General features: G+C 44.2%; 1 long non-coding RNA gene across 1 annotated transcript; it reads right to left on the bottom strand.

Annotated features, from left to right (window-relative positions):
* Window positions 1-1,739: 1,739 nt before the first annotated feature.
* On the bottom strand, window positions 1,740-7,669 carry LOC125756563 (uncharacterized). The gene is made up of 2 exons (XR_007414601.1): window positions 7,134-7,669; window positions 1,740-2,069 (listed from the first exon to the last, which is right to left on the bottom strand). It is a non-coding gene; the product is annotated as an uncharacterized LOC125756563 (long non-coding RNA).
* Between the last annotated feature and the right edge of the window lie 6,539 nt (window positions 7,670-14,208).

The raw sequence follows: 14,208 nt of genomic DNA, 5'->3' as shown, positions 1-14,208 counted from the left end.
TGGGTTCAACGTTTGCTCAGTATGTGCATATTTCAGTTGTAAATTAAAGCTTCTTTTACAGATTGACACTTTCACACTACGTGTATGTCTCTGTTTCTTTTTTAGTACGAAACGTGTGATTTAAAAAAAAGATTTAAATTTTACTTTTGTCGATCGAGTTTTGTCTTATTGAGAAATCGGTCAGCTTTAGTTTGTCCACTTCACAACACACGAACAAAATTAAAAAGACGGTTAACTAAATTTAACGAATGGCCGCGCCGCCGAGTGGCCAGCGGACCTGCAAGATTGCGTGAACACATTCCGCTTGCATGCAAAGCGGGAAAGGAGGGCTTCCGTGGTAACCCTCCTCATCTCGATTTCGCGCCCTTTCCCTCTATTTGCTGACCTCACCAGTGAACGTCATGAAAAATTTTTATGTTTGTTAATTATAGTAGATACCCGGCAGCCACCAGTGGTGTAATCGGCGCTGCCGCGGCGTATCAGCATGCGAGAGCGCGTCCCATGGAGGTTTAGGGAGTTTCCGCCCCCTGGATTAAGTTCGAGCCCGCGCTTGCCTTTAATTCTGGGGAGTCTAAAGAAATCGAACTGGTGTTTTTTAATTGCATTTGAAACTAATGCATTTTTAGAGCTATTCTTTCACTTATGCATTTTTGGTTTCCCTTTGACATCATTCTCGGCAATCATATTTAGCACAATTGTTAAAACTAGTGTGTGGCAGCACTCTGGAAGTTTTGTAAATTCTGAGTATAGACGCGGAGCGAAAAAGTATTAAGTTAGTGCATTATTGAGCAACGTGCCGTATTCGTGAGCATTTTTAATAAAATATCTGCAACAAAACTGTAAGATGACGACATTTTAAACGCACGTTACTCATAGTATGCCATGAAAAATTTGAGACTGACAGCTGCAACAGTTGTATAGTAGAATCTCGTCAAAATGCCATTTTCGCGCAATTCGCAAAAAGCGGTTCGGTTGAGTGAAGACTTCCGAAAGCTTTTGACTAAGGTAAATCTTTTTCTCGCAAAACTTAGATCGGTTTCGTGGCCCTGGAGACTCGGACAGTGAATTTTTCTTTTTCCAGCGACAATAAAGGGGCTCAGCAGACATGCACCGACGTTGTTATCTGAACACACAATATACCAAGCGTCACAACATTTGATATACTCTGCCGTAGGTGTTATATGTTATTTTCTTTGAGTGCCTAATGGAGAAAAGTCACGAACTTGAATGCAGTTGTGGCAGAAGGCACACAGTTGATGCACGAGTCCCCGAACGTAGCAATTTTTTTATTGATATTCACGTTTTGCAGTGCACGTAAACTAAATGCCGCATAAGAAGAACGACATATGTAACGCGTGTCCTTTGTTTTCTGAGGAAACAACAAAAAGGAAATCTGGTGTTCATCTCAACGCTGGAAAATGCACAAAGCGAAAAGTAGTAACAGCAGCAGGTCTTGCGCATAAGCTGACCATGCATGAAAGGCCAGAAATAGTGCCAATTGTTGGTGTGCTTGTGCCTCACATGGTGGTTTTCTTTAAAAGAAAACGGCTATTTTCTTTCAAACAAAAACTACTTCATTCTGTAAATGTCTGGGAATGTACTCACAGTGTAGTTCTGCAACTTTGTCTGATATAATTACGGAATATGCGAGGCGTCGAGTTAAAAATGACATCGCGTCATTCTGCTGCGCAACAGGAGCAGAATCTAAGCCACCGTATACGCGATACAATGCCGTGAAAGGAGGCCGGTGGTTCCTATACATTCCGTACCAATATGACAGCCAAGAAACCGTTGTTAAAGTGTTCTCTGCCCACGCTCCCTTAACCAATCCAAAGCGCCTGATGGGCCGCACCGTGCATTTACGAAGACTTCTCCCTATCTTGTTGCTCCTTTCTCTTTTTCTTCTCTTCTTTCTTCTTCCTCTTTTTGTCCTTCCTTTTCTTGTTTTTCTTTTTCACGTAACTGACCAAACCCCTCCGCTTGCGGTTTAGTGAGGTCTCCCTCTTCGTGCGTTTCAACTGTGTCAGCATATCGGGCAGGTGGCAGATGCCATTGCTACAGAGGGACATCTGCAGAACGAGGAGAAAAAATTATTCAATGGTGGAAACACAATGTGTTCTGAACCACAAAACACTCCTATTCTTACTCCTCCCGATTTCTTCATAGCCCACGTTCTTTTCGACTTTGGCAGTTTTCTGTTGTTTATTAAGGCGAAAGCCTTAGATGCCTTATCAAACGGTGAAATTGACCGCCGTCCCCCGTCACGCCGTCAACGCGAGTGACGAAAAAAAAAATGATTATGACGCGATGACGTCACACATTCCCAAAATATGTGGCGTCATTACCACGTCATCATGACGTCACAATGACGTCATCACATGCATTTCATTGATTGGTCGAAGGTGGGCAAATGACAGAGGCAATGCAAACAAGGTGAGGTGCGTCCATCGTGGCTTTGAAAAACCACGTTAGTTACAGAAAGTTTTTGGATGGGGGCGCACGAGGTTCAATATTTCGATTGAATAAAAAAAAGTGAGATAGCTTATTCACCTTCGAGTCGACTGAGGCGGGCGCATAAGGACCCTGTGAGTTTTAAGTATTCACTCGGTAAATTTTATCTCTTTCTGTTAGTGTGCTGACTTTTTTACGAGTGGGCAGTTTATATTTTTCGAGTGCGCAGAGTGGCTGGTGGGATTCAAATTCAAATTCAAATTCTTTATTTTTTCCAAATACATTTGGAATGGGTTCCAGGGCTAAAAGCTGCGGTCTGCAGCTTGACAGAGGCCCGGAAACCAAAAAACACAAGGCAGGGCTTGACATCGAGGCACACGTGGCGCCCGTCCTTGGTGCACATACTAAATCTTGAACAGAAAACATGTCAGTAGCTAACATCGTTGAAGTAATATGGCATCAGCATAGTTAACAGCGAAATATGTGAATAGCCAACAAAACGTTGAACAGCATTGTTTTTAAATAGAAAACAGCAACGTTACAGTAATAAATATAGGACTAAAGGTGATACTGAAATGTAGCTTAATTATACAAAAGAAGAAAAAAACATATTGAAAAAGGGAAAAATACCCACAGTTTGCATCTATATAAACACATGCGCATGCATACATATGCACATATACGCATCTGTACAAATTTAGATACACATGTACGATACATAGAAAAATATTCACTGCACATATATGAAACATGCATGCATGCACATATAGATGCACACAATATATAAAAAAAATATTGCATGAAACAACAACATGAAAAAAAATATTCAAGCACAAATGAAGACTGAGCGAGTTAGCTACTAAATTATGCCGAACATAATGTATATATTTCATTAGAAATTGTTTTTGCTTGTTGCTTAATGATGAAGTACTCATATTGATGATTTTAAAATTATTTGACGTAGTGAAGTTAACGTGGGTTTCCCTATATCTTTGTATCGATTAAGAATTGATGGCAGGTTGTGTTTTAAGGACTGCAGTTTATAAAAGGTACGGAAACGTGGTATTAACCATAAGTCAGTGGAGCGTGTGCGAGGATTGCTGTACTGCTGAAGCGATGCAATTGAGGTGATAAAATGCTTGATAGCGGGCGAAGACACATAAAATGAACGCATAATACGAAATGCATACATCTGATTTATTTTCATGATGTTGTACGACTCGAAATAATGTTCTGTGGAAGACAAGTAATCAATATTGGCGATGTTGCGAACAGCTTTCTTTTGTAATATGTGAAATTCTCGCAATGTTTCGTTGTGTAGTGGTCAGCCATACCAAACTGCAATAATTAATATGCGATGCGAAGAGTGCATGATAAATTTGTATTTTCACTTGCAGTGGAAGAATAGTGCGACAACGCGACATAGCTCCTGTGCTCACTGAAAGCTTTTTGCACAAATTGTCAACGTGAGTGTCCCATGAGAGATTCGAGTTAAATGTAACGCCAAGAATTTTATATTCATTAACAACTTCAATCATGTGTCCGTCGCAGTAAATAACTTGCTCTAACTTAATTGATTTATTTTTGGCACGGAAAAAGAGTACTTTGGTTTTAGTTGGATTAATTTTAAGGCAGTTAGAATGTGACCAGAATACTAGTTTTTCAAGGACGTGATTACACTTTGACGCTAGAGCTTTTTCATCAGGGCCAGAGAGCAGGATAGTGCTGTCATCCGCATATACAATAAATTTTGAGCTTGCATCAATACTGACTATATCGTTAATATATACGTTAAAGAAAAAGAGGACCCAAAATACTACTTGCGGCACGCCTGTTTTAGACAAGAAGGGGTGATGAGCGATAAATTGCCAATACCCACACACTGACCATCCTGCTTGTGAGATATGAACGGAATAATTCGAGCTGCTTACCACGAACCCCGTAATCTGATAGTTTTAGTAGAAGGATGTTATGGTTCAGTGAATCGAAAGCCTTACTATAATCAACGAAGAGACCGAGAGTTAGAAGCTTATTTTCAATGTTATGTAGCACACACTCTTTCAGAGTTAATAAAGCTGTTTCAGTGGAACGCCCTTTCCTAAAACCGAACTGTGCGTCAGAAAGCAAATGTATTTTGTCAAAGAAGTTAGTCAGTCGAGAAAACAATATTTTTTCTAAGCCTTTCGAAAAACTGGAATCACAGATATCGGTCTATAATTTTTCGCGTCATTCTTATTACCACCTTTGTAAATTACAGAAACCTTAGATTTTTTCATTGCATCAGGAAATTCACCTAACTGGATAGCGAGATTAAATATGTAAGCGAGGACAGGTGTGAGGTGTTCTATAACGTATTTTATAGGCTTTATCTGCAAGTTATCTATATCTAAAGCCTTGCTGTTCCTTAGACCTATAAATGTTCGAGAAACATCCGCTTCACTTATATCGTGCAAAGCGAAGCTACCAGCTGGGCAATTTATAGTCGGTCGGATAACCTCTAGATCAGTACCTGGCAAGGCATGTTCTAAAAAAACTTGGTTGAAATGATCCGCAAGCGCCTGTCCGGCAATTTCACGGTTATCAAGCCTTAGCTTTAGGGGCGCCTCCGATTTGTTTTCACGGCCCAGAACCTTATTTAACGTTTTCCACACGACTTCTGGTTGTTGCTTTTTAATATCAGAGAAGAGTTGCTGATAATATGCTATCTTTGCTGATTTAAGCTCGGCATTAAGTTTATTTCTGAAAGTTTTAAAATCTTTCAGATCTGAGGACATTCTTGTACGCAAGAAGGTGTGAAATAATTGATTTTTTTATTAATAGCTTTCTTGTGAGCTGGCGTGACCCAAGGTTTTCTTATTCTTTTTGATGGTTTAAAAGATCTGAATGGAAAGTGTACGGCATAAATTTGGGAAAATGTTTCAATAAACGTCGAGTATGCGACGTGCACATTCTTAATTTTGCATATAAAAGACCAATCCTGAGCACTAATATCGCGTTTAAATAAACGTAAAGCATCGTCCGATACATACTGCATCGTGATTACGTCCTTTCGACTATTTTTATGAGTTTTGGGTGTTAAGAAAAACATGAAAATTGGGCAGTGGTCACTTATGGCTGATGATATAGTTCCTGCACTCAATACTGTAGTTTCCGCGTTAGTAATGAACAAGTCTAGTGTCGATGAAGTGTTTTCGGTAATGCGTGTCGGCGTAGTGATTATATTCTTAAACCCTACTGAACATATAGTGTTGTTGAAATCTTGGACGTAGGAGTTGGTTTCAAGAATATTAACGTTAAAATCTCCACCGCAAACTAGTTTGAGATTATTAGTTGATACGAAATGCAAAAATTTCTCAAAAAAGTTCATAAACTGTCCAAAATTCCCATTTGGGGGGCGATACACAACAGCCACAACGTCGGAGTTTTGCTTTAGTGTAAGTATCTCGTAATCATTGGTGCTGCAAGTGTAATCTGATATTACATCATATTCTCTAGAAGCTTCGCGTAAATAGCGACACCACCACCCCTACGATTACTGCGATTGATGAAGAAGTTTTTGTATCCATTAAGATGGAGCATCGCACAGCCGTCATAGTACCATGTTTCCGTAAGCATAAAAATACCATAGCGAAAAGAAAATTGGTCTAGGAAATAAGCAATCTTATCATACTTAGAAAGGGCAGAGCGTGCGTTGATATGCAAAACAGAACTGTGCGCAGCAGAATACGGAAGAATTTCATGGGGCAATGCAAAATCGTGATAGTGCATTTTGAAAGATGGAACTGTACACACAACAAAAAAAAATAAAAAGTTCGGACTACAACCGATTGTATCTTAGTGAGGGTCGTCTTCACAAGTGAGGGCTATTGCGTTAGAAGTATCTGACTGCCTGGCAAAAATCTTTCCATTGTGGGTCCAGACGGATCTCCACTGGCAATCTTTCTTACGCCTGATAGCCATACTGAGAAGCCTCTTTAGTGTAGGACAAAGATGGTTCGTTTATATAGATAGCACTGAATGATTAAGTCCTAGGCTATTGTTAGTGAGCCGGGGCTTTCCTTGCTTTCCTTAGTGTCCTGTCGCGCTTAGACCGGGACTTGAATTGCACATGATGTTAGTTTAATCCGGATTACGTGTGGGGACGCGATGACAAGCCTCGATGTCACACTCGCTGATCGGTTCATCAATAGCATTTCCGATAGTTGACAAAATGGCTATAATGCTCTCATTGTCAGTCTTAACGACTCCCTGAATTTCGAGATTGGCATTTCGAGAATATTGCTCAAGATGAACAATCTGGTTCTCGAGTTCGCCATTCTTTCGCTCCAGGGAAGCGCACTTTGCATTGACTTCCTGGTTGTCCTTCAAAAGCTGCGTATTTCTTGCAATTTCAGTGTCAAGTCTCTTTTTCAAATCGTCAATTTCTCTGTGCGCAAATTCGATGCTCTCCGTCATGTTCCGCTGCTCATTTTTCAGATCACGAATTTCATTACGCAGGTCCCTTTCATACACTTCGCGTGACGATTTCATTTCTAACTTGAGTTCATCCTTTAATTTCTGAAAGATTTCGTCTTTCACTCGAGCAAGTTCCTTTGACATTGTTACAAGATGATGCACTCACTTGGCAGCAGCGACGAAAAATAAAACAAATGTAAAAATTGCAAAAGATGCCCAGGACTAACCTGCAGCAAAGAAGACTTCAGTATCAGAGCAACGAATACCGGCGTCGTCGCCACTGCCAAGTGAAACCAGCAAGCACAACGAGGCTCCTTTTGTAGCCTCAGCAAGGGTGACGTCAGGCCTCCGTTGCAGATAGCAAGCGCCGCCGATGAGTGCCACGCCACCTGTTGTCGATGCGTGCCGAGAAGCGTGTCAGATGACTAAGCCTCGGCCGATGCTGACGTGGCGCGAAATTGCGGCTGCGCAGAGGCAATCTGCAGCAAAGAAGACTTCAGTATCAGAGCAACGAATACCGGCGTCGTCGCCACTGCCAAGTGAAACCAGCAAGCACAACGAGGCTCCTTTTGTAGCCTCAGCAAGGGTGACGTCAGGCCTCCGTTGCAGATAGCAAGCGCCGCCGATGAGTGCCACGCCACCTGTTGTCGATGCGTGCCGAGAAGCGTGTCAGATGACTAAGCCTCGGCCGATGCTGACGTGGCGCGAAATTGCGGCTGCGCAGAGGCAATCTGCAGCAAAGAAGACTTCAGTATCAGAGCAACGAATACCGGCGTCGTCGCCACTGCCAAGTCTGACGAAGTATGACGAAGCGAATCGACAGGTTCTGCGCGACTGCCCGTAGTATAGCAGAAAAAGACAATCTCTTTTAAATAACCAACCTGTCACACTGTTTTGGCAATTAAAAGTTTATTTCATCATCATCATCTGTCAGACTAAAGAATATTACGCCATCGTCCAGATTTAACGTCGCAGAAGAAGGCCGCGCAAAGTGCTCCCCCCCCCCAAAAAAAAAAAAAAAAAAGTGTGCCCTTGGAGGGAGGAATGGGCTCGCCGAGAGCTGGACGAGACCACCTTCGCGCACGAGCGTTTTTCTACCGGCGGCGCGCAGCGGGCTTCTTTCGCTAGTGGGTTCAGGCCCTTAATATATAAGTTAGTACAACACGTATTCAATTTCTACAACGCATACAAATAGATGGCAATATATCAGAGAAACAAGAAAGGCGAGTTTTTACACGCCTTAGTTTACGAGGTTCTCAGAACTTTTACGTTCCGAAGCTGAAGGATACGAATTACAAAATCACAGAAAGCAAATACAAGTATTCAGAGAAGCGAGTTTTCCGCATATATGCAAATATCTCACCTAACTAGCATATCTGCAATAATCGAAAAGGTCTAACATAAGCTTTAAAAATTTCAGGATCTCTTTCCTATCAGGAAAATGGGGGCAAGCGAAGCTTGGTGTGTGCGTGCCCGGCTTGATCCTCTTCTTTTATTACTTCTTTCTGCCTATCACATTGCTCAATGCTCCCTCCTAACTGTTTCCTTCCTCCACACTGTGAATTCGCAGCGCAACACTTCCGCTGCTACAGACAACAACGACGGTCATGCGTTCATATCCGGGCAACAGTGAACTGTGGTGACGTGAAATGACCGGTCGCCTCAATAGCCGCTATAAAGAGTCAGATTGCCGTACCAGAAAGGCCTGATCATCGACAAGCTCAGGGTCAATTGAGCACCAATTAATGGATAACGGCGCATAGAAATACACATGTGATTGGCGCACTTTCTAGAGCCTCATTTGTGTACTTACATCAGCATTTGTGTACATTCGCAGGCGGCAAAGCTTTTTGTTGTTTGGGAGGCAATAGAAGCTTCGCTTGAAAAAGACTGCTTGCAATGTCATACAAAAACGTCAAAGGTGGCGAAACTAGCAGGTAACAAGTGTCACGCATTTCTGTAATACAGCTCGGCATAAATATGGGTACATGAATCTCGTCCGATTATTCACGCAGCAATCCCCACAGCAGTTGTGCCGATAGGAAATTTAGGCGTGTCGTGGTCTTGACCGACAGTGCAAGTTGGTGCGATTGATATGCGCGCTGTAAAGCTTTTACTGACTCCCAGAAAGTTACATCTGTTCCTTTTCAATTCTTCTTGCCAGGGAAAACGAGCCACAGTTCCTAGTGAACAAGTCGACGGTGCTCCAGCCTCAGGCCCGAGAGAGGAAAAAAAGCAAGAACTTGGGTCTCAAGCGGTTCCGTTCGATCCCTCGGCGCTCTCTTTTCAGAAAGCGCAAGCAGAATGCACTTCCAGCATTCCCGTTAGCGCGAGGAGACGGCTTCGTTCAGAAGAGAGTGGATGCGAAAGGGAACGGCCACACCGTCGAACGCGACCCGCGTTCCTGACTGTTACTTCTGCCAGAGCAGAAAAATAAAATAAATAAATAACGTGCGTCTAGCCACACCACAGCACCACATGCACGCTGCGAGGCGCTAAGGGAGAGCATACCGAATGGGCGCAATCGAGTGCACTGGCCCGTCCTTCCAAAGCGAGCGTATCGCGTCCGATACGTTGGCTGGCAGAACCTCGTCCCTCTTTCAGACACCCCCCCCCCCCCCCTGGCTCCCGCCCTACCACGTTCGTTGAGCTACTACGCGTTTACGTGTCGAACTCGCGGCTCGGCCAAGCGTGGGAGAACATTGTCGCGTCAGCGATACAGCGCCATAAAGCATTCCCCTTGCGCGCGAGAGAGACCGCAGCTCGGGGCTCCTTCGCAGTTCGGAGTTCCCGCTGCGTTGGAATCGCGCAATCGCCCCCTTTTCTCAGTTGCTCAGCGCCTAATGCGGCGAGCTGCCCCAGCCGTAAAAAGAGCACGTGGTCAGCTTTCTGTTATTGGCCTTTCGTGCCGATCTGCATATGCAGGAATGCTGAGGCGACGAATGTGTGCCGACTGTACAGGACGTTAGGCACGCTTTGCTTTGAGTAAGGGTGCAGTGTGGCGTCCAGTGCTGTCAATGCGGCAAAGTTTTTCGTTTATGAATGGGAATGTAGCTGACCGCTTCAACAGAGGGCTCATCGAAGTGAGGAAGTATTCTAACATAACGTAAAACCCCGAATTAAGTGAAACTTAGTCCTAAAGATAACGTAATACGTATGGCTTAGTTGGCGGGTCATCCATAACGGGTGAGTCGTCCATAAGGCTAGGCTATACGCGAAAGAAATGGGAGAATTAAGACACGGACTGCTGCGTAACGTGTTACGTTACAGGAGGACGGGCGGAGGGATGGTCGTTTTTATCGTGCGCCCACATTTTTTAGGGCATAGTAGACCTACAATGTTTACGCGTTAAAAAATTATTGAGGAGAAAGGCAGCGTGATTATACTCGCTAAAGAATATTTTCTGACAGTCGCAGGTGCTTGCACAGCCCAGCCGCGTGAAAACAAAAGGGCGATTGGACTTTTGTTATTCTGTTCATCCGGCATGCACCCTATCGGCGTCCTGGCGCTGTGGCCCTATTTCCCGCGAGAGCGGTTTCGTTTGTGCAGATATCCCATCGCTTAACGTCATATGATGAATGTGCGGAAAATTGCGATCGCATAGTTCTTGTACATTTGTATAAACGCACTTTTTTTTGCCTGACCACGATATTTTATTCTGCTAAAGCTGTCAGATAAGAGTCGTGTCCCTCACATATCCGTTTTTTGCGCTGTTCAATCATGCGATGACACGGCCAAGTTTTGCTTCAGACAGCGGTAAATTACCTGAACTTGGTAAAATCTTCGGTAACAAGGATACTCGGAATCTTGTCGCATTAATCTATAAACACTACACGTTCGCTTTCAAATGCGGCGTTCTTAGGCTTTTGACGTTGCCGTTTTCTGCTTAAACCTGTAGCAACGAAATTAGCGGTACTGCAGTGGAATCACTACGCATGAAAACGGCTGTGCGGATGCGTTCGGCGTTTTCGTACCATGTCATTGCAGCCTCGAAATACGGAAACCGAGAAATCATTGCTGCAATAGGTTAAACGTAGCGGCGCCCATGAATAAGAAGAAGTCGTCTATAGCACTGAACCAAACGCCTGGCTGTGCCGAATTTCCCTTCTGCCTTGTGTAAAAACGAAAATGCAGTGGCTGATGCCTAGCTGTTGTTCTCCGCTGTTCTTTATTTTTTTTTCTTTTCCCTTCCCTCTATTTACGGGTAGTAAAACAGCAACTTCTCTTTAAGATAACATATGTGCATTGTCCTTATTTATATATCTCTCTCTACAACGACTGATTGGTCGCGTATAGTTAGGGATCTCTTTCTCTCATCTTATGCTTCATTATTTTACCTTCTTTTTGGTGCGGCAGCAAACTGTAGAAGTGCGCTTCGTTTACGTGCCTACCGCCCTGTTTTTTTTTTGTTTTTTTTAATATCTTTCCTTGCATATCTAATTTCCCCGCTATCTTTCTCGCCTTCCCGCCCGTCGATCACTACCTTCCTATCTATCGCGGGCGCAGCTCATAATAAGAGCCATAGCAAACTGCTCAGTTTTTCCCCAATACCATTTTACATCTTTCCTATTGAGCGCGCTTGGTAGTGAGCAGATGACTTCTTATACTACAATTTTTCAATACAATCCACTCTCTACCCAAACTCTTGGATAGGCTATCAAGTTTAATGAAGTTTATTGTGATGAAACTCGTGTAGAGCGTTTATTAACAGTTAATTACTTTCTCAGAAGGGCGCGCACAAGGTAATTGAAGCCATCGATCATGATGCCGCATGCAAAGAAGTGTACTGCTCTTTTTCGCAGATTACGAAACAGGTGAGAGGCGTCAGGAAGGAAATTGAGTAGAGTCAGGTCAACTTTCTTTGTTTTGTCTAAGTATAGTTTAGGTTCTCAAGTGTGATATCGACACTTAAAATATGTTGTGAACAAAAAGTGAAATTTTTTTCTTAACTATTTTTGTTCATATCATTATAGAGGGTGATGCCACCCTAATGACTGCCGGCTACTCGTGTTCAAAACATATTCAAAAGAATAATGCGGTCTATTTTGACCAACACTTTCCTCCTCTTCCACATGCTTGTAAAGAAAGCACCGAGGAGTCTATATGGACACCATAGCACTAACACGGTTCCCTAAGCAAACTAAAATACGAAAAGCAGTCTGAAAGCACGCACACAACTTTCGTCTAGGCCGACATATAGAAGCACGTGAATGTATAACAACATCAAATGTTGGCTACGCACTTATATACAAGCTGCGTAATATGGCAACACGCGAGCGTGAGGCGAATAGCCTCAAACCCAAATTCGATCGACACTTGGATGGCTGTGCTAAAGATAAGAGTGAAAGGGCCACGCTTCCCGAGCACTGTTGTCACTCCCACCACACGCCTCCTTTCACAACACGTGGAACGTATTATACAGATAGCGGCTTCAAATCGTAGCGCATATTTTGCTGTGACGCACACACACGCAAACACACGCACACACACACACAAGAACAAACGAGCGGATGAGCAGCGAGCAGATGAGCGGATGAGCAGTAAACAGCGATCGCCACGCTCAGCTTCTCTTTCTTCTTTATCACCGCGAGCGGCCGGTGACAAGCAACAGCTGCCCTTTTGTATCAGCACTGGCGAGGTGGCAATGCCAACGTTTAGCGGAATCGTGGCGCCCTTTCCACACTGCTTCCGTCAGGCGCCGCCGGGAATCGTCGACATCGGGTTCGAGGCTATATGCCACGCGTTCGCGTGTTTCATTTCATAGTGCTCTTAAACACGAACGTTTAGTATTCGTCTCGCATATTTGTTTTCTCTGCACAAGTTCCGAATGACGCAAGAGCTATTTTCTGCATTGCCAGTGGTGAGGCACCTTTTTTTTTAATGTAATCGGTCAGTAGTCTAGCAACATTTTCAGCTTTTAGTTTTTGCTACAGTATCGCCCTCCGTGAGGGCAATTAACACATTTATAAAATAACCGACGCCCTCAAAACGCGGCATTCACTTAGCGAAGGTGATAGTTTTCAGTTATGAGCATGTGCATCAAGAAGATGATGAGTGATATTAATTTAGCGACGCAGTAGGAAGAGAAAATCACTTTCCTGCGCTCAACATTTCCCTGTCACGCCCTGCGGTGATCAACTTCAGTGAAACCTCGAAAGTACTTCTGTTGAACTTGATGTTTTCATCGTACTGTGAAGCTGCGACGACTATTTCTGTTTATTTTCACTGTTTTCTTTCAACCGCGATTGATCGTTACACGTTATAACTACTGCGGAACTCCGCGGCATTCACATTACGGGTAATTCCGACGCCGAATCCGCGTAAAGCAAGTTTTTCGCGTGAATATCTAAGGAAGCCCCCGCAGTGATGCCGGAAACTCACTTCCCAGAGAACACAAGCGAAGATGCGCGTTTCGCCTCGTTCCAGCGAATCATTTTCTACGTTTATTCGATTGCCCGCCTTCCTTACGAACCCTTCTGTTAGCAGCGCCGCAGACAGCCTCGCCCTTCAAGCGCCTCGCAGCGTGCACCTGACCGGGGAAAAATAATGCGCTGCAGCGTCTTTCCGAGAATAAGGACGGCACGTGTACCACTACCACGAATAACGCCGCAGCAGCGATAGCTCCAGACGCGGCATCGTAAACGCGATCTTCATAGAAGCAGCTCGCGTGCTTCGAGCTAATTCCCGGACACCGCCGGTTTCGTTGATAATGCTCGCTACGCAGAAAACAAGCGAAACAGAAATATGCCTACGGGGTAGACCAGCCCCACGAGGATACGCAGCACGCGCGAAGAAGCGGGCGAAATATAACTCGACTGGGCGGACGATCGAAGAAGAAAAAAAAAAACTTGTTTTGGACTCTCCCGCTTAATTCCTTCCAGCAAAACATGGTTCCCGCTTCTTCTCGAACCTTTTCTTTTCCCCGAACCAGTGGATACCTTTCCCCATTCTTTTCCCCTTTCCGGTCGGAGTATAGGGAGACAAACCGCCAGCCACTTCCACTTTTCGGGGAGGAGCGGACTCATTTGGATGCAAATATTTTGGTTGCCTGGCGGGGAGGCCCTCCCACTTTCCGAGCGTATCCACCTTGCGTCGCTGCCGTCATTTTATCCTCGGAATCGAGCCATCTATCGCATCGGAGAGTACCACCCTTTCGCTCCCTTCCGGTTTGTAGCGGTTTGAGCCCCGGGAGCTCGGGAAACCGCGCCAGTAAAAAGGCATCTGTTTAGCTGGAAACCCTGTGCCCCCCTGCGGAGCTGCGCGAAAATTTTCTCCCGCTCGCAAAAATGGCCATAAATTTCT

This window comes from Rhipicephalus sanguineus, unplaced genomic scaffold (assembly GCF_013339695.2).
Source record: "Rhipicephalus sanguineus isolate Rsan-2018 unplaced genomic scaffold, BIME_Rsan_1.4 Seq1408, whole genome shotgun sequence".
NCBI classification, from domain to species: Eukaryota; Metazoa; Arthropoda; class Arachnida; order Ixodida; family Ixodidae; genus Rhipicephalus; species Rhipicephalus sanguineus.
Note: the sequence above shows the minus strand (reverse complement) of the source record. Positions and strands in the feature narration are given on the sequence as shown.